The following is a 22353-nucleotide window of genomic DNA, read 5'->3' as shown; positions in this document are numbered from 1 at the left end:
TTTCATGCTAACCCTCAAGCAATGTTCCATTTCGAATAATAAAGACAAATTGATTTTCCATCAAATTGACAAAAAGTAGGATTCCATAACTTCCATAAATTCTGGGAAATGTTTAGTGATTATCATGACAAAAATTGTTTCCTATTTTTGTCTTGCCAGTTACAAAAATCATCAAGGTATTTTACACTCTAAAAATAGTCCTTACTTAGTCCTCATTCTGACCTTTGTGTCAATTTGAGATGAACACAATCTGGTATGGGCATAACTAAAAATAATGCTAATTCATATCCTGTCCAACAAACCATATATTTCTTTTACTCTCCTCTCCATTCCTCCTGCAATACTCTCTTATTTTTATCTCTTATCTCCCTGTCAGAATATCTTTAGCTCTTCTCTTTGTCTGTAGCTTCCTTTGACTCCCGTCTCCTACCGAGTGTGTTCCATTTCACTAATGCAGAGGTGAAGCCAGCTCGACTAGAAGAACAGGATCTCTCCGAATACACAAGGGGCCACAGAAATAATCGAAACACTGCAGAACCAGGGAGGAATACAAACTCCAGTTAAGAACAAAGGAAATGGAAATCAATCGTAAAATATGCAGATTTTTCTTCTTTTTTTGAAAGAGCAAGATGCAAATCCCCTTTGGGATTTCACCCTGCAATGCTTTGCCAGGTTAAAAAAATATAAAGGAAAATATGAAATGCAGCTTTTCAAATAAAGTGGCAAACCATTACACCTACTTAGTGTTGCGTGCACGAAAATGTTTGGAAACAGTCAGTTGCTAACATACTGTAATGCACCAGGCACACACATGGTGATTGGCTATGAAAAGCCAACTGACATTTACTCCCGAGTAAGTGCTGACCTGTTGCACCCTCTACAACCACTGTGATTATTATTATCTGACCCTGCTGGTCATCTGTGAACGTTTGAACATCTTGGCCATGTTCTGTTAATCTCTACCCGGCACAGCCAGAAGAGGACTGGTCACCCCTCAGAGCCTGGTTCCTCTCTAGGTTTCTTCCTAGGTTCTGGCCTTTCTGGGGAGTTTTTCCTAGCCACCGTGCTTCTACATCGGCATTGCTTGCTGTTTGGGGTTTAAGGCTGGGTTTCTGTACAGCACTTTGTGACATCAGCTGATGTAAAAAGGGCTTTATAAATACATTTGATTGATGATGTTAGATACCCTAAGGCAGAGGTCATATCAGTCGACCTCTCTATGTGTTCAAGGCAAATGCGGGGGCACCAGATGCAGGGAGGAAAAATGTTTAATGCTAGCCTCATTGTGAAGGGGGGGGGGGTAGTGAATGGGGTGGGTTTTGAATGGGGTGGAAATAGTTGTTCTCTCATAAAGGAAACAGCTGTATTTGTCAGTCTGGTGACACTTGAGGAGCTTGAGGAAGGTCTCCAACTTGTGCGGGTCTTTCTTGAAGCAGCTGAGCAGAGTGTAGTCCCTCAGAACTGACTCCAGCACCTCAGGCTGCAGGTTGTATGGAGTCACGCCCTGCTCATAGTAGGAGGTGTTCTGCATGCCCTCGTCCAGCATCTATAGTACACAGGAAGGACAGGACAGAGGGATGGGGGATGGGGGAGGAGAGAGGGAGGGAGGGAGAGAGAGGGAGAGGGAGAGAGGTGAAGTCAAGGAAATGAGCTATTGATAGAGGACTACGAGATGTGAGCAAATGAGTGCTAATGGATTTACATTATGTGAACATGCATTGGGCTTAAGAGGACAATGCGTAATGACACTGAAGTACCTTCCTGATGAGGACCACCACTCCTTGCTCCAAACTAAGGAGTTTTTCCGACACCCATTTGGTCTTGTTGAGTAGTGTCAGGAACATCGTCATAATTATCCAAGGTGGTTTGCAGGTACACCGAAGGCTCAGACCAGGACTGGACCAGCATTAGGACTGAGTGGAGGAGCCACTTGTCCGGCACAACACAGTTTAGGGAGCACAGTTTGAGTTTTGTGACTATTGTGTACTGAACAGTACTGTATATTAGAAATAATTGATTTGCATTGGTGCTATTGTGCAGTTTTAGTATAGTCATGTAACTGGATTCAGCTAAAGCAATTATATACTAACCTAAAAATAATTACTCTCAAATCACAGAGGCACAGAGGCAATACCTTCAACAGTAAAGTCATCGATATATCTGACAGAAGCATTACAGTGCTAAAAGTACAAGGAAAGGGTTTTTCTGTACTCAATTAAACTTTTTGGCATTCAATGTAGAATGCAAGGTCAGAAATTAGCTGAGTGGGATCTGGTCTTCAGCTAGCAGTTATAGGAGTGAACAATTATCGTCTCCCTGCTCCAAACTCACAGCATTGCACTTGCCATTTGTACGATGTAGAGTATTAATTATATAGATGCATGTTTGAGCAATCCAAATCTTCCCACCTCAACCTTTATACGAGTGCTGCTGCTTAGTTTCCAACTCACAGACTTAGCTGACCTTAAAATCTCTGTAGGATCCACCCCCTTTTAAAAATGTTGCCTAAAATGATATACCCAAAACTAACTGCCTGTTACTCAAGCCCTGAAGCAAGGATATGCATATTCTTGGTACCATTTGAAAGGAAACACTTTGACATTTGTGGAAATGTGAAAGAAATGTAGGAGAATATAACACAATAGATCTGGTAAAAGATAATACAAAGAAAAAAACAACCTTTCTTTTGTATTGTTTTTGTACCATCATCTTTGAAATGCAAGAGAAAGGCCATAATGTATTATTCCAACTCAGCTGCAATTTAGATTTTGGCCACCAGATGATAGCAGTGTAAGTGCAATGTTTTAGACTGATCCAATGAACCATTGCATTTATGTTCAAAATGATGTATCAAGACTGCCCAAATGTGCCTAATTTGTTTATTAATAACTTGTCATGTTCAAAACTATGCACTCTTCTCAAACAATAGCATGGTATTCTTTCACTGTAATAGCTACTGTAAATTGGACAGTACAGTTATATTAACAAGAATTTAAGCTTTCTGCCAATATCAGATATGTCTATGTCCTGGGAAATGTTATTGTTACTTACAACCTCATGCTAAACGCATTAGCCTATGTTAGCTCAACCGTCCCATGGAAGGGACACCGATTCCGAATAAGTTTTAAAGCTAAAAAGCTCTGGCTGGATCACAGTTAAAAGTGGTCTGTTGTTCAATGGTATTGGATTAGTGCATTTGAAAAAAAATCCCCATTAACAGCATGTCCTAATGCTTTTACATGTCCTAATGCTGCTAGCTCGCCATGCTACACTCCTCATTGGTACGCGAATGCTCCTGCTACCTGCTCTCCTTAACCTCTCTGGCGCATGTGGGACGAACTCGTCCCACCTACGTAACAGCCACTGAAATCCAGTGGCGCGATTTTTGAATCGTTAGAAATACTATTACTTCAATTTCTCAAACATATGACTATTTTACAGCTATTTAAAGACAAGAATCTCGTTAATCTAACCACACTGTCCGATTTCAAAAAGGCTTTACAACGAAAGCAAAACATTAGATTATGTCAGCAGAGTGCCCAGCCAGAAATAATCAGACACCCATTTTTCAAGCTAGCATATCATGTCACATAAACCCAAACCACAGCTAAATGCAGCACTAACCTTTTATGATCTTCATCAGATGACACACCTAGGACATTGTGTTATACAATACATGCATGTCTGTTCAATCAAGTTCATATTTATATCAAAAAATAGCTTTTTACATTAGCATGTGACGTTCAGAAAAAGCATAACCCCCGCAAACTTCTGGGGAATTTACTAACAGTTTGCTAAATTACTCACGATAAACGTTCACAAAAAGCATAACAATTATTTTAAGAATTATAGATACATTACTCCTCTATGCACTCGATATGTCCGATTTTAAAATAGCTTTTCGGATGAAGCACATTTTGCAATAATCTAAGTACATAGCCCGGCATCACAGGGCTAGCTATTTAGACACCCACCCAGGTCAGCCTCCACCAAAATCACATTTCCTATAAGAAAAATGTTCTTACCTTGCTTGTTCTTCGTCAGAATACACTGCCAGGACTTCTACTTCAATAACAAATGTAGGTTTGGTCCCAAATAATCCATCGTTATATCCAAACTGCGACGCTTTGTTCGTGAGTTCTAGACACTATCAGAATGCTACATCACGGTCCTGCGCATGGCGCATTGGCGTGACAAAAAATTTCTAAATATTCCTTTACCGTACTTCGAAGCATGTCAACCGCTGTTTAAAACCAATTTTTATGCCATTTATCTCGTAGAAAAGCGATAATATTCCGACCGGGAATATGCATTGAGCCTAAACAGCCGAATTAAATTTCTCCTCAGGAGCGAATCGTGCACGCGCCTCATTCAAAGGTTCTCTGATCCGCCACTTACCAAAGGCGATAATGTGTTTCAGCCTGAGGCTGCCTCGTCAACCTTCAGGTATTTCCCGGGTTCTGAGAGCCTATCGGAGCCCTGGGAATTGTCACGTTACAGCTAAGATCCTTACTTTTCAATAAACAGATGCAAGACGCACGACTCAGACAGGGTACTTCCTGCATGAAACCTTGTCAGGTTTTTGCCTGCCATAGGAGTTCTGTTATACTCACAGACACCATTCAAACAGTTTTAGAAAATTCAGAGTGTTTTCTATCCAAACCTGAACAATAATATGCATATTCTAGCTTCTGAGTTGGTGTAGGAGGCAGTTAAAAATGGGCACATATTTTTTCCAAAATTCTCAATACTGCCCCCTAGCCCAAACAGGTTAACTTGTTGACCAGTGTTTTGGTTTACTGCCCCACAATTTACTGCTTGTTTCTACAGTACCAACTTGTGAGTTGGTCATCTCCTGCTTGCATGGAGTATGTGCAGCCAGGATCCATACAGTGAGCAAATCCTCCACTCTCTGTTTGCCATACTGGTCGTGTGACTCAGGTGTTTGTTGCTTGTGTGTTTGCCATTTCATGGGGTGTGCTTGTTTCAGGAGATGGGGTGCGGGCAGTATTTGCGAACCCACTGTAGCTTATAGCAAACTTGTAGTAAATTCCTGTCAAGAAGAGATACATGGAAGCTCAATTAGCCTAGCTAGCCTGTAGTTTCAAATGGAGGGCGCTAACAAATGGTTTCAACGCTACAGGAGCTGTGATTATTTTGCTCTATTCCGGGGCAATGTGGACCATCCGGACATTCAATGTAGCAACTGTTTGCTTGCAGAGGAGCACAGAGGCGAAGTGGCTACTCTTAGCGAACAAGTAGCTAACTTACACAAGCTACTGGGGAATCCACGTCCGCCTACTTTCAGTTTCACTTCTACTCCAGTAGCTGGAAAATGGAGTTAGTAGGATGCTTCTGAATGACTTAGTGGATGATTCCTTTTCTTGAACTTGCCAACCAGCCATGGAGTCACATCACTCTCCGTGGAAGTCGAAATTAGCGGCCTTTGGCAATTGGGGCCTCCTTGGCAGTGGGAAGCCTGGACCGGATACAGACTTCAAACAGCTTTGCCGCCCTGGATCCGTCACCTTCATCCCTGGTGGCTTTCGCTTCGAGGTTGGATCCGGAGGTACCTGCGCCTTCGTCCTCTGTCCTGACTCCCTCTCCGGTGGCTTCTACATTAATGAGGCTTCACTGGTTGTGGGAGGCTCGAACCGGATGCCATGAGTTGCGAACGTGCGAGATTCTGACTCTTGCAAGTTCTCGATGGGTCTTCCGAATCATGCGAGGTGTAAGAATGGGCAGATTTCCTCTTCCATTTCGCCGGCTATTTTCCCGATGAACCAGCAGAAGTGTGAGAGCCTGGCGAGCCGGCTGAGGCATGAAGGTCTGTTGATCCCGCTGAGGCGTGGGAGCCCTATGATCCGGCGGAGCCTGACGAGCCGGCTGGGCGTAAAAACCTGGCGATCCGGCTGAGGCCTGACGTGGGATGGGCACCTTCCGAGCCAACTGGGGCAAGAAACCTCTCGAGCCAGCTAAGGCGTGACAGCCCGGCTTAGGCATCTCCGGTTCCATCGGTGGCAGCCCCCGGACCCGACGTCACCACCAACTGGAAAGCCAGCCCTCCCCCGATGCTTTGCTTGGTGGCTTCAGCATTCTGTAAGGACCTACCCTGGAGTAGATAAGCAGGTACGGGGAGTCAAACATTTAACCTCTCTAGGGTATGTGGGACGAAATCGTCCCACCTACTCAACAGCCAGTGGAATCCCGTGGCGCGATATTCAAATACCTTAGAAATGCTATTACTTCAATTTCTCAAACATATGAATATTTTACACCATTTTAAAGACAAGACTCTCGTTAATCTAACCACACTGTCCGATTTCAAAAAGGCTTTACAACGAAAGCAAAACATTAGATTATGTCAGCAGAGTACCCAGCCAGAAATAATCAGACACCCATTTTTCAAGCTAGCATATAATGTCACATAAACCCAAACCACAGCTAAATGCAGCACTAACCTTTGATGATCTTCATCAGATGACACTCCTAGGACATTATGTTATACAATACATGCATGTTTTGTTCAATCAAGTTCATATTTATATCAAAAAACAGCTTTTTACATTAGCATGTGACGTTCAGAACTAGCATACCCACCGCAAACTTCCGGTGAATTTACTAAATTACTCACGATAAACGTTCACAAAAAACATAACAATTATTTTAAGAATTATAGATACAGAACTCCTTTATGCAATCGCTATGTCCGATTTTAAAATAGCTTTAAAAAGCACATTTTGCAATATTCTCAGTAGATAGCTCGCCATCACGGGCTAGCTATTTTGACACCCACCAAGTTTGGCCCTCACCAAACTCAGATTTACTATTAGAAAAATTGGATTACCTTTGCTGTTCTTCATCAGAATGCACTCCCAGGACTTCTACTTCAATAACAAATGTTGGTTTGGTTCAAAATAATCCATAGTTATGTTCAAATATCCTCAGTTTTGTTCGTGCGTTCAAGACACTATCCGAAGGGTGACGAAGGGTGACGCGCCCGAAGCATTTCGTGACAAAAAAATTCTAAATATTCCATTACCGTACTTTGAAGCATGTCAACCTCTGTTTACAATACATTTTTATGCGATTTTTCTCGTAAAAAAGCGATAATATTCCGACCGGGAAACCCTGTTTTCGTTCAAAGACGAAAAAATAAAAACATGGTGTCGGCTCGTGCACGCACCCCCAGTCTCATTGCTCTCTGATTGACCACTATCCAAATGCGCTACTGTTTTTCAGCCAGTGACTGCAAAGTCATCATTTAACGTTTTGCCGCCTTCTGAGAGCCTATGGGAGCCGTAGGAAGTGTCACGTTACAGCAGAGATCCTCAGTTTTCAATAAAGACAGTGTAGAAGGCCAAGAAATGGTCAGAGGGCACTTCCTGTAAGAAATCTTCTAAGGTTTTTGCCTGCCACATGAGTTCTGTTATACTCACAGACACCATTCAAACAGTTTTAGAAACTTTAGGGTGTTTTCTATCCAAATCAAACAATTATATGCATATTCTAGTTTCTGGGCAGTAGTAATAACCAGATTAAATCGGGTACGTTTTTTATCCGGCCGTGCAAATACTGCCCCCTACCCTAGAGAGGTTAATCAGGAACAGACATGAAACAAGACAGGAACAGCATCAGCGCACGGGTATACAAGGACATAAGACCTTCAATGCTGAAGCGGGAACAGAGTGGAGGAACAGACAGATATATGGGAGGTAATGACAGAGGTGATTGAGTATAATCGCTGATCCGCGTGGCAGGTGTGCATAATGATGGTGGCAGGAGTGCATAATGCTGGGGATCCTGGATCCCCAGGTATGTGCCCAGGTAGGATGCCAGGTGGCACCCCTAGGAGGGGACTCCCCATACTGTCACACCCTGTTCTGTTTCACCTGTCTTTGTGATTGTCTCCACCCCCTCCAGGTTTCGCCCATCTTCCCCATTATCCACTGTGTATTTATACCTGTGTTCTCTGTTTGTCTGTTGCCAGTTCGTTTTATTCGTCAAACCTACCAGCACCTGTTTTCCTACTCCTACTGTTTTCTAGTTCTTCCCGGTTTTGACCGTTCTGCCTGCCCTGACCTTGAGACTGCCTGCCTGCCTTCCATTTTGTTTTGTACCTTACCCCACCATTCCAGATTACTGAACCCTGCCTGCCCTAACCCTGAGACTGCCTGCTGTTTTGTTTTGTACCTTATCCCACCATTCTGGATTACTGAACCCTGCCTGCCCTGACCCTGAGACTGCCTGCAGTTCTGGACCCTTTTTACCTTCTCTGGATTATTGACCCCTGCCTGCCTTGGCCTGTCGTTTGCCTGCCCCTGTTGTCTGCATCTGGGTCAAACCTCAAACGTGATACTATTAATAGTTTTATATCAAGCTATTGTTTTGCTACATGTACTCATCAGCATAGGGGTATTGTCAATAGTAATCCTTTGCACATTTACCAGAATTCTACAATTAGCTTTCAAACTTTGGATACAATTAGGAAACATATTGTGGCTAGCTCATCCTGTTCTATTGACCCCTGTGTCACTATGGATACTTCTGCTGTTTTAAGATCTTGCACAGGGCTTGGACTGTTAAATATAAATGTGCGAAGCCTGATGTCTGAACTGGACTTTCTGTATGTCTGGGTGCATAACACTCGCCCAGGTGTTCTGGTTATCTCAAAGACCTGGCTGAATAATTCCATTATGGATAAGGACTTTGCCATTGAGGACAACAACATTTTCAAATGTGATAGACAAATAAGAAGGGGGAGGGGAGGGATGGCTGTTTATGTAAGATCTTCCCTTACGGCATCATGCTTTCTTAGCATCTCTGTCCCAACACTGTGTGAGCTCTTGGTTATAAAAGTGTCCATAAGTCAAAATATGCATATATTTATTGCTGCGGTTTACCACCCACAGCTACTTTGGCGGAGACTGTTAATATTATTTCTGATTATTTAAAACCCTTTCTGGTGTGTCAGGAGATCTAATTGTTGATTGGCTTACACGTGCCTCAGATCAGTTTAAGAATATCTGTCCCGACTTCAACTTGACTCGGCTGATAATGAAACTCACTCAGATGAAAGAACCTAGAAAATTCCTCATTGATTGACCTTATCCTGACTAACCATCCCCATAAGTATTTGGTTAGTGGTGTTTTTGCTGATTATATCAGTGACCACTGCCCTATGCTTGCATTAGAGTTACCAAATTCAAAAACTCTGAAATTGTGAAAATATTTATTTTGAATTCTCACCCCAGGCAATCTTTTTTCTACTTTCCGCATAGCGGACCCTGTTTTGGCACTTACATTTTTTCTCATCCATTTTTACCTCTCTGGCTGACAAACATGCCACTCAGAGTCAAAGAACTAACTAATCCATGGTACTCTCCTATACTCTGACTTCCTCTTGATAACAAATCAAGGCTGGGCCAGTTGCCTTGATGGATGATCAGTCAACCTCACATGACTTGTGAAATGGTAGTCAGGGTTTTTCTTTTCGGCAACTCACAGAAACAGAAGTTTTTGCTGCCTTATTGACACCAATAAGTCATTAGGGGCTAACAATTTGGACCCCTCTTTGCTTAAGTATGCAGCACCTCTCATTGCTGGCTCAGTAACACACATTATTTATTTAACTTAAGTATCATGAAATATTCCAAAAGTGTGGAAAGCATATTTTGCGCTACCACTCCATAAGGATGGGGATAGTAATGGTCTTGATAATTGTCAACCCATGCCCAGGCTTCCTTGTTTTGCGACCCCAAGGTTCTATACTAGGGTCACTACTGTTTACAATCTATATAAATAACATTGGTATTGCTGTAAAAAAAATATATTAATTTGTATCCAAATGAAACAGTATAGTATTCCATTGCTCCATCGATTGGCCAAGCCTTTTCACATTTTAAGTCTGATTGTTAAGCACTGCAGAGGTCACTATTGGATCTAAAGTTATTGCCAAATGCAAGCAAAACAAAATGCATGATTTTTTTCTAAATCCCATAAACCGGATTTAAATGAAATTTGCAATGACTAGTTTGAACGGTACACAAATTGTATCTGGCTTAATGATAAACTATAATTTAAAAAATGTGTCACTGAGCTGGTGAAGAAGTTGAAGTTCAAAGAAGGTTTATTTTACAGAAACAAAGCATCTATGACTTTTGTTAATATCTATTTTATATTATAGGGATATGATTTATAGGCATGCAACAGCATCTACACTTAAACAACTAAATGCTGTTTTCCATTGTCCCCTTAGGTTGATTACTGATGATGATTATATAACTCCCCTTTGTGTTCTGTATCAAAAAGTAGTTTGGGCCTCTTTGTATGTAAAGAGAGAGCAGCATTTTCTTGTGTTTATCTACAAAGCACTCATGCAGAAACATCCTATGTATCTGTCATCATTAATTCAATTTAGACTTACAAATGACCAAATCCGGTCTCAGGCTTGGATAACACTGGAGGCCCCTTCGGTCTCCACAGAGTTGGGTGAAGCTGATTTTTGTTTTTTTAGCCCTGTATGTGGAACAACTTCCAGAACTCTCTGAAATTAGATGTTCTGGCCCCCTTGGTCAGTTCAGAGTTGGAGACCTCTGTTGATAAATGTGTCTGTTTTTCTTAATATGTTTTGTGATTTTGTATATTGTATATGTTTGATGTATTTAAGCAGGGCTCATCTGTAAAAGAGACTCTAGTGTCAGTATTTCTTCCCTGTCAAAATAAAAGTATATAAAACACAAATAATTATAACAATGGTGGGAACAAGATACAAGAATAATTAGGCCCAACTAATATTCAATCGGCGAAAACAATCCACCACAGAAATGGCTATACAGGGACAGAAGACTCACTCATACATTAAGTGACCATAACTGTAAAGCTACGCGCTGTTTCTATGTCCCGCCTAGGCCGTTTTGTGCTTTGGGGCTACATAGAAGGAAGACATCTCAATCACCAGAAATTAAGACAAAAGTCCAAACAAACACAGAGAGAGAGAGAGAGAGAGAGAGAGATAGAGAGAGACACACAAATCCCCAGATAGCCCTTCTGACAACCCCCATCCACTGAGGACACACAAAAGCCAGAAAGTGTGCTCCTCTTTGACTCAAATGGCAAATACATTCAAGAAAATTAACTTTTCCCAAACACAAAGTGGCTAAACTCTGGTGCCCAAAAACTAGGCATTCCCTGGCACCGTTGTCAGAGAAAAGACTAGGGTCCCCCCAGAAACATCATAATTCACACAGGCACAAATGACCTGAGGGGCTAGCTGGAAAGGGTGGCCACAGCACTCAAGGGAGTGATTGAAAAAGCTTCTTCCACTTTCCCCAATGCACAAGTGGTTATCTCCACCCTGTTACCACCATACAGAGGGTGAATGCAAGCATTTCGCGAGACTCTGCCTCAAAACCTAATGTCTACTTGGCCCACCACTCCACCCTGGACTTGAACAGCATTTACGACCAGGTCCACCTCTACAAGGCAGCAATCCCAACTTTTGCCAGGACCCTGAAGGACGTCAACCTCAACCGTAGCCCCAGCACCTCACACAGGACCAACAGAGCGACGTACACCCCAGCCAGACCAGCGAGACACCCTCCCAGACCTGCAAGACCCCCTCCCGAAGTACCTGCACCGAGAGAACCCACGCCAAAAGGACCTACACCCAGACCACAGCATCACCAGCCACATTCCAACCAGCTAAGACCACCCCAAGAAAACCCTGGCGCACCCTAAATAGCCCCCCCCATGTTAGTCCTATGCCCCTTCTGCCCACCCCATGCCCCCCAGCAAGGACCTCAACATGACAGCAGGACATATGCCCAGGTTGTTAGCAGAGCATCAGGCCCAACCCCCACTATTTCACCCGCCCAAGCCCCATCCTGCGACACAAAACCACACAAAACACACAAAAACAACACTAGACACTATGGAACACAACGCTTTTACTATCTCATCCTGGAATATACAAGGTCTGAGGTCATCTGTCTTTGGCCTAAAGAGCAGGAACCCAGACTTCATCAAATAAATTGGAAATATAGACATTGTCATCCTACAAGAAACATGGTATAAAGGAGATGGACCCACTGGTTGCCCTCTAGGTTACAGAGAGCTGGTAGTCCCCATCCACCAAACTACCAGGTGTGAAACAGTGAAGAGACTTAGGGGGTATGCTAAGTTGATATGGAGCAGACCTAAACCACTCTATTAAATTAGTCAAAACAGGAACATTTTACATCTGGCTAGAAATTAATAAGGAAATTATCTCAACAGAGAAAAATGTCAACATGTATGCTACCTATGTGTGCTACCCTAGTCTGTGGCGACCTAAATGCCAGAACTGGACAAGAACCCAACACCCTCAGCACCAGAGGTGGGACCAAGTCATTGTTTTACATGTCACAAGTAAGTCTCAAGTCTTAGCACTCAAGTCCCAAGTCAAGTCCCAAGTCAAGACAGGAATGTCCGAGTCAAGTCTCAAGTCAAGACCGTCAAGTATCAAGTCAAGTCTCAAGTCCTAAACTTTGAGTTTCGAGTCCTAAACAAGTTATAATGTGCTCTTCACCAAATGTAATACCATTTCATATTTTTAACAACAGTAATAGTTAATATATTACATTTACACAAATCATGAAGGCTTTTAAATATAAATATATATTTATTACTTTCCAAATAAACATTATATTTCCATGGAAATGATATAAATATACATTTATTACTTTCAAAATAAAAATTATACTTCCATGGAAATGATCGACTATCGAGGATTGCTATGGGGTGCAATCGGGCGATGTAGGCTTGTACACAATCACCCAACCTTCACACACACACACACACACACACACACACACACACACACACACACACACACACACACACTCACACACACACACACACACACACACACACACACACACACACACACACACACACACACACACACTCTCTCTCTCTCTCTGTGGTTACAGTGGGCTAATGTATGTCAATGGTTTTAGGAACAGCAGTAACATCAGGCAGGATTTAGGCTACCAACTGCCTAGCCAGTTGTAGCTCAATCTTGGGTGCAATGATCAGGTTCCCGCACTGACTGACTGTGTGGAGGCTCATTGATTTAACGTTACGTTTGCCTACATGATACACTAGTAAAGTAATAAAATATATAACTGTCGGCTATATTAGCCACGACTTACCGTTCTTTGTGCAGCTTCAAATGTCAAACAAAGTTGGAAATTGTTGCGCCTCCGTCTGTAATTTTCTTCCCGCATGTTTTGCAAGTTGCAATCCGTTTTTTGTTGATACAGAGTCATCTTTATATCCAAAATAATAATTTGGGGTTATCATCTTTCGAAGGGCTCCATCTGAATTCACCCGCTGACGTTCCTCTACACTGCCACGCAGAACTTTTTCGCAGCTGGCACAATTTGATTGGCTGCTGTCCGATTCAAACTGTAATCCGTTAAATGAAGAGTTGATGCGCTGCAACCTTTTTTAAATAGCATTATCTTTTATATTTGGGCTTGGGGAGGGTATCAAACCAGGTCGAGTCATAAGGCTCAAGTCCAAATCAAGTCATGAGTCATAGGTGTTAAAGTCAAAGTCGAGTTGCAAGTCATCATATTTGTGACTCGAGTCTGACTCGAGTTCAAGTCATGTGACCCGAGTCCACACCTCCGCTCAGCACACAAGGGGACAAACACCTACCTGGAGGTGACAGCATTCCCTCCCCCCTAGACACAACTACGACAACATAACCAACAAAAACGGGTCACAACTCCTGCAGCTCTGTCGGACGCTGGGTGTGTACGCAGTCAATGGTAGGCTTCGAGGGCACTGCTACGATAGGTACACATATAGCTCATCTCTTGGAAGTAGAACTGTTGACTACTTTATAATTGACCTCAACCCAGAGTCTCTTAGAGCGTTCACAGTCAGCACATTGACACCCCTATCAGATCACAGCAAAATCACAGTCTACTTAAACAGTGGCATCAAAGCCAAAGGAACTGAATAATATTAAGAAATGCTATAGATGGATGGAAAGTAGATTGGAAATCTACTAAAAAACAATTAGGCAACAACAAATTGAATTCCTTCTGGAAAATTTCCTGGACAAAATATTTCACTGTAATAGTGAAGGTGTAAACTTGGCAGTAGAAAACCTAAACAGTATATTTGACCTCTCAGCTTCCCTATCAAATATAAAAATGTCAAGCGGACCACCTAAGAAAATTAACAACAATGACAAATGGTTTGATGATGAATGCAAAAACCTAAGAATGAAATTGAGAAACCTATCCAACCAAAAATATAGAGACCCAGAAAACCTGAGCAGACGCCTTCACTATGGTGAATCACTAAAACAATACAGAAATACACTACGGAAAAATAAGGAACAGCACGTCAGAAATCCATTCAATGTAATTGAGGAATGTAATTTTCCCAAAACAACAACATGAAGAGTTATCTATCCAAAATGGAGATGTATGGGTAAACCACTTCTCCACTCTTTTTGGCCCTATAACAAAGCACAATCAGCTAAAACATATACATGATCAAATACAAATCTTAGAATAAACTATTAAAGAATACCAGAACACACTGGATTCTCCAATTACATTGAATGAAATACAGGACAAAATACAAACCCTTCAACCCAAAAAGGCCTGTGGTTTTGATGGTATCCTAAATTAAATTATAAAATATACAGACCACAAATTCCAATTGGCTATACTTAAACTCTTTAACATCATCCTCAGCTCTGGCCTCTTCCCCAATATTTGGAACCAAGGACTGATCACCCCAATCCACAAATGTGGAGACAAATTTGACCCCAATTACTACCGTGTAATACCTTGGGAAAATCCTCTATATTATCATTAACAGTAGACTCGTGCATTTCCTCAGTGAAAACAATGTACTGAGCAAATGTCAAATTGGCTTTCTACCAAATTACTGTACGGCAGACCACATATTCACCCTAATTAACAAACAAACAAACCAAAACAAAGGCAAAGTCTTCTCATGCTTTGTTGATTTCCAAAAAGCTTTTGACTCAATTTGGCATGAGGGTCTGCCATACAAATTGATGGACAGTGGTGTTGGGGAAAAACATACGACATTATATAATCCATGTACACAAACAACAAGTGTGTGGTTACAATTGACAAAAAACACACACATTTCTTTCCACAGGGCCGAGGGGTGAGACAGGGATGCAGCTTAAGCCCCACGCTCTTCAACATATATACCAACAAATTGGCAAGGGCACTAGGACAGTCTGCAGCACCCGTCCTCACCCTACTAGAGTCTGAAGTCAAATGTCTACTGTTTTCTGATGATCTGGTGCATCTGTCACCAACCAAGGAGGGCCTACAGCATCACCTATATCTTCTGCACAAATTCTGTCAGACCTGGGCCCTGACAGTACATCTCAGTAAGACAAAAATAATGGTGTTCCAAAAAATGTCCAGTTGCCAGGACCACAAATACAAATTCCATCTAGATACCATTGCCCTAGAGCAAACAAAAACTTTACATACTTTGGCCTGAACATAAGCGGCACAGGTAACATCCACAAAGCTGTGAACGATCTGAGAGACAAGGCAAGAAGGGCCTTCTATGCCACCAAAGGAACATAAAATTCGACATACCAATTAGGATCTGGCTAAAAATACTTGAATCAGTTATAGAACCCATTATGGTTGTGAGGTCTGGGGTCGGCTCACCAACCAACCAAGCGTTCACAAAATGGGACAAACAACAAATTGAGACGCTGCATGCAGAGTTCTGCAAAAATATCCTCCATGTACAACGTAAAACATCAAATAATGCATGCAGAGCAGAATAAGGCTGAAACCTGCTAATTATCCAAATCCAGAAAAGAGCCCTTAAAACCTTTTGGGGCTAGGGGGCAGTATTGAGAATTTTGAAAAAAATATGTGCCCATTTTTAACTGCCTCCTACACCAACTCAGAAGCTAGGATATGCATATTATTGTTCAGGGTTGGATAGAAAACACTTAGAATTTTCTAAAACTGTTTGAATGGTGTCTGTAAGTATAACAGAACTCATATGGCAGTCAAAACCCTGAGACAAATTCTGACAGGAAGTGGATACCTGATGTGTTGAATTACCTTTAAGCCTATGCCATTGAAACACACAGGGGCATATTAATCGTTGAGCACTTCCTATGGCTTCCACTAGATGTCCACCAGTCTTTACAAAGTGGTTTGAGTCTTCTACTGTGAGAACTGACCGAACAAGAGCCTTGGAACGGTGGTGGCCGATAAGACTCTGGCGCGCGAGTTCATGTTGGGTACTCTCGTTCCAATACGTTTTAAAAGAGAATGCAATCGTCCGCCTTGAATATTCTTCAAGTTCTGGTTGAAAAAGGCCCTAATGATTTATGCTATACAACGTTTGACATGTTTGAACGAACGTAAATATTTTTTTCCCCTCTTTCATGAAGACAAGTCCGGCGGGGGAAGTTCATGTGCTAACAACACGGAGCTTTTTGGACATAAATTAGGAGCTTTTTCGAACAAAACTACATTTGTTATGGACCTGGGATTCCTGGAAGTGACATCTGATGAAGAAAATCAAAGGTAATGGATTATTTACATAGTATTTTCGATTTTAGATCTCTCCAACATGGCGGTTAGTCTGTATCGCAAAGCGTATTTTTCTGGGCGCAGTGCTCAGATTATTGCAAAGTGTGATTTCCCAGTAAGGTTATTTTTAAATCTGGCAATGCGGTTGCGTTCAAGAGATGTAAATCTATAATTCTTTGAATGACAATATAATATTTTACCAATGTTTTCGAATAGTAATTATTCAATTTGTTGTGCTGATTGACCGGCGGTATTGGAGGGAAAATATTTCCTCAACATCAACGCCATAGTAAAACGCTGTTTTTGGATATAAACTTGATAGAACAAAAAATGCATGTATTGTCTAACATAATGTCCTAGGAGTGTCATCTGATGGAGATTGTCAAAGGTTAGTGTATAATTTTAGCTGGTTTTCTGCTTTTGGTGACGCGTGTCTTTGCATTGACAAAACATTACACACAGCTATTTTCAATGTACTGTCCTAACATAATCTAACTTTATGCTTTCGCCGTAAAGCCTTTTTGAAATCGGACAACGTGGTTAGATTAAGGAGATGTTTATCTTTCAAAGGGTGTAAGATAGTTGTATGTTTGAGAAATTTGAATTATGACATTTAATTGTTTTCAAATTTGGCGCTCAGACTCAGTGACTACCTGCAGGGAGAAACTTTGTAGCGGGGCAGGGGAATAAGAGGGAGGAGCATCGGGTGTTGTTGCATTAGAAGGGGTAGAAGGTGAGAAAATGTTGGACAGGTAATGAGTCATGGCTGAGTCATATAGGAATCCTGACCTAATGAAGTAGTGGCTCACTTTTCCAAAAACCAGCCTGAAACTCTTTCTAAAGACTGTTGACATCTAGTGGAAGCCCTAGGAACTGCAATATGGGAGGACTTTGCCTTATAATAAAAGTGACAGCCATTGAAAATAGTGGTAGGCTGAATTTCTGTCCTCTGGGTTTTGCCTGCCATATCAGTTCTTTTATACTCACAGACATTATTCCAACTGTTCTGGAAAAGATAGAGTGTTTTCTATCCAGATCTACCAATTATATGCATATCCTAGCTTCTGTGCCTGAGTAGCAGGCAGTTTACTTTGGGCACGCTTTTCATCCAGAGGTGAAAATTGTGCCCTCTACCATAGTGAGGTAACAAGAAGTTAAGCTTTATTTTTATGTATTAAACTTGTGATTTTATGAAAGTTAAATATTGATAATTCTGTAGTTTGAATTTCGCGCTCTGCAATTTCACCAGATGTTGGCCAGGTGTGACGTTATCGTCCCACCTGCCAATAAGAAGTTAAAGGTCCTAAATGATGTCACCATTACCCTTGATTCTAAGCAATGTTGTCCTTCTATTTTTATTGACTTGATTTGATATGGTAGATCATTCCATTCTTGTGAGCCGGCTAAGGAGTATTGGTTTCTCTGAAGGGTCTTTGGCCTGGTTTGCTAACTACCTCTCTCAAAGAGTGCAGTGTATAAAGTCTGAACAGCTGCTGTCTCAGCCATAGCCTGTCATCAAGTGAGTACACCAAGGCTCGATCCTAGGCCCCACGCTCTTCTCAATTTACATCAACAACATAGCTCAGGAAGTAGGAAGCTCTCTCAACCATTTATATGCAGATGATACAGTCTTATACTCAGCTGGCCCCTCCCCGGATTTTGTGTTAATCACTTCACAACAAAGCTTTCTTAGTGTGCAACAAGCTTTCTTTGTCCTTAACCTTGTTCTGAACACCTCCAAAACAACAAAGGTCATGTGGTTTGGTAAGAAGAATGCCCCTCTCCCCACCGGTGTGATTACTACCTCTGGGGGTTTAGAGCTTGAGGTAGCCACCTCATGGAAGTACTTGGAAGTATGGCTAGATGGTACACTGTCCTACTCTCAGCACATATCAAAGCTGCAGGCTAAGGTTAAATCTAGACTTGGTTAATTCTATCGTAATCGCTCCTCTTTCACCCCAGCTGCCAAACTAACCCTGATTCAGATGACCATCCTACCCATGCTAGATTACAGAGACATAATTTATAGATCGTCAGGTAAGGGTGCTATCGGGCGGCAAGATGATTTTGACCCTTTGGCCATCAGATTTGCCACCAATGCTCCTTATAGGACACATCACTGCACTCTATACTCCTCTGTAAACTGGTCACCTCTGTATATCCGTCGCAAGACCAACTGGTTGATGCTTATTTATAAAACCCTCTTAGGGCTCACTCCCCCCTATCTGAGATAGCTACTGCAGCCCTCATCCTCCACATACAACACCCGTTCTGCCAGTCACATTCTGTTAAAGGTCCCCAAAGCACACACATCCCTGGGTCGCTCCTCTTTTCAGGAGCTAGCTGCAGCTAGCGACTGGAACGAGTTGCAACAAACACTCAAACTATACAGTTTTATCTCCATCTCTTATTCAAAGACTCAATCATGGAAACTCTTACTGACAGTTGTGGATGCTTCACGTGATGTATTGTTGTCTCTTCCTTCTTGCCTTTGTGCTGTTGTCTGTGCCCAATAATGATTGTACCATGTTTAGTGCTGCTACCATTTCGTGCTGCTGCCATGTTGTGTTGCTACTATGTTGTTGTCATGTTGTGTTGCTACCATGCTGTGTTGTCATGTGTAGCTTACATGCTATGTTGTTGTCTTAGGTCTCTCTTTATGTAGTGTTGTGGTGTCTCTCTTGTCGTGATGTGTGTTTTGTCCTATATTATCATTTTTAATCCCAGCCCCTGTCCCCGCAGGAGGCCTTTTGGAAGGCTGTCATTCGAAATAATACTGTTTTCCTTACTGACTTGCCTAGTTAAATAAAGGTTCAATAAAATAAAATGCAGTGTCTTTCCAATAATGAGGAGATAGATGATGTTTCCATTTCAAAGCCGATGCTGGTTCCCTACTCTCAGTATGGAAGGGAATCGTATGGGCTTTCCTTCTACAGAAAACCACAATATGAATGCACAGCACTGTATATAATTATCAGCATGGTCTTGATTTTAATCCTTCTTTGTCTGAGGAGAGTTGGGGAACTACTTTGAAGCCAGAATGTGTTGGTTGTATTGGTTGAGCATATAGCAAAGGGATTGGTAGGGTAATTATTTCCGTACAACTTCCCCAAAACACAGGACACGTATAATGTGAAACACTAAGCTTACAGTCTGCACACTGATATGAACGAAGACATTTCTTAGGTGAGTGCTGTCAGAGGAGGTATGTTGGAAATGCGGGAAGTACGTAGGATTTGTATGGTACTCACAATCAGAGTACAGAATGACTCAGAACCGCTGTAGATGAGCTCGGCATGTTGGATGACCCGTTCCAGTAGTTTCTCCTGGGAGATGGAGGCACAGTGTGTGATGCTGCCCTGCTCGTCCTTACACTCCAGAGGGACACCCAGGGAGAGCAGACAGGGCCAGAGCAGCACTGCCCACACACCACCCTGCAAGACTGAGTACTGTAGACACACACACACAGATTTAAAAATACCCAGAACCAATCTATCTGTAGTTATTGAATCCAATAACACTACAAGCATTAGACCTACTGCTAGCAAAAGGATGTATCCAATATCTTTCTAGGAATATTATTGATTATATCCTAAATTCTCTCTGAAGGGGTATAAAGTACCTTGTATCATGTTTATTATGTCATGACAGTGGTCTTCTTCCTAGCATATTTGAGGATACCAAGGACATTTATATGGATTCAACAGGCTATGAGTGAGACAAACGGATTGGGTTTTGCATACGTTTTTGGTAAGAGGATATGTTCCTACCCATCCAACATACTCTGATCACCAGTGGTAGAAAAAGTACCCAATTATCATACTTGAGTAAAAGTAAAGATACAGTTGAAGTCGGAAGTTTATATACATTTAGGTTGGAGTCGTTAAAACTCATTTTTCAACCACTCCACAAATTTCTTGTTAACAAACTATAGTTTTGGCAAGTCAGTTAGGACATCTACTTTGTGCATGACACAAGTCATTTTTCCAACAATTGTTTACAGACAGATTATTTCAGTTATAATTCACTGTATCACAATTCCAGTGGGTCAGATGTTTACATACACTAAGTTGACTGTGCCTTTAAACAGTTTGGAAAATTCCAGAAAGCTTCTGATAGGTTAATTGACATCATTTGAGTCAATTGGAGATGCACCTGTGGATGTATTTCAAGGCCTACCTTCAAATGCAGTGCCTCTTTGCTTTACATCATGGGAAAATCAAAATAAATCAGCCAAAACCTCAGAAAAAATGTATAAACCTCCACAAGTCTGGTTCATCCTTGGGAGCAATTTCCAAATGCCTGAGGATACCACATTCATCTGTACAAACAATAGTATGCAAGTATAAACACCATGGGACCACGCAGCCATCACACCGCTCAGGAAGGAGACGCGTTCTGTCTCCTAGAGATGAATGTACTATGGTGCGAAAAGAGCAAATCAATTCCAGAACAACAGCAAAGGACCTTGTGAAGATGCTGGAGGAAACGAGTACAAAAGTATCTATATCCACAGTAAAACGAGTCCTATATCGACATAACCTGAAAGGCCTCTCAGCAACGAAGAAGCCACTGATCCAAAACGGCCATAGAAAAGCCAGACTACGGTTTATAACTGCACATGGGGACAAAGATCGTACTTTTTGGAGAAATGTCCTCTGGTCTGATGAAACAAATATAGAACTGTTTGGCCATAATGACCATCATTATGTTTGGAGGAAAAAGGGGGAGGCTTGCAAGCCGAAGAACAACATCCCAACCTTGAAGCACGGGGGTTGCAGCATCATGTTGTGGGGGTGCTTTGCTGCAGGAGGGACTAGTGCACTTCACAAAGTAGATTGCATCATGAGGTAGGAAAATTATGTGGATATATTGAAGCAACATCTCAAGACATCATTCAGGAATTAAAAGCTTGGTCACAAATGGATCTTCCAAATGGACAATGACCCCAAGCATACTTCCAAAGTTGTGGCAAAATGGCTTAAGGATAACAAAGTCAAGGTATTGGAGTGGCCATCACAAAGCCCTGACCTCAATCCTATAGAAATGTTGTGGGCAGAACTGAAAAAGCATGTGCGAGCAAGGAGGCCTACAAACCTGACTCAGTTACACCAGCTCTGTCAGGAGGAATGGGCCAAAATTCACTCAACTTATTGTGGGAAGCTTGTGGAAGGGTACCCAAAACGTTTGACCCAAGTTAAACAATTTAAAGGCAATACTACCAAATACTAATTGAGTGTATGTAAACTTCTGACCCACTGGGAATGTGATGAAAGAAATAAAATCTGAAATAAATCATTCTCTCTACTATTAGTCTGACATTGTATGTTCTTAAAATAAAGTGCTGATCCTAACTGACCTAAGATAGGGTATTTCTACTATGATTAAATGTCAGGAATTGTGAAAAAGTGAGTTTAAAAGTATTTGGCTAAGGTGTATGTAAACTTCCAACTTCAACTGTACCTTAAAAGTAAAAGTGAAAGTCTCCCGGTAAAATACTAATTGAGTAAAATTTAGAAGTTTTTGGTTTTGAATATACTTAAGTATGAAAGTAAAAGAATAAATAATTTCAAATTCTTTATATTAAGGAAACCAGATGGCACAATTTTCTTGTTTTTTTTAATTTTCGGATAGCCAGGGACACACTTCAACAGTCAGACATAATTTATAAACGAAGCATTTGTGTTTAGTGTGCCTGCCAGATCAGAGGCAATAGGGATGTCCAGGGATGTTCTCTTTA

The 22353-nt window shown here is 41.6% G+C and overlaps 1 pseudogene; it reads right to left on the bottom strand.

Annotated features, from left to right (window-relative positions):
- Positions 1–1225: 1225 nt before the first annotated feature.
- LOC115206834 (somatolactin-like) overlaps positions 1226–22353 on the bottom strand; it is a 177685-nt pseudogene continuing 156557 nt past the window's right edge.

This window comes from Salmo trutta, chromosome 13 (assembly GCF_901001165.1).
Source record: "Salmo trutta chromosome 13, fSalTru1.1, whole genome shotgun sequence".
Taxonomy (NCBI): Eukaryota; Metazoa; Chordata; class Actinopteri; order Salmoniformes; family Salmonidae; genus Salmo; species Salmo trutta.
The sequence above is the reverse complement of the archived record's forward strand: the minus strand, read 5'-3'. Positions and strand labels throughout refer to the sequence as shown.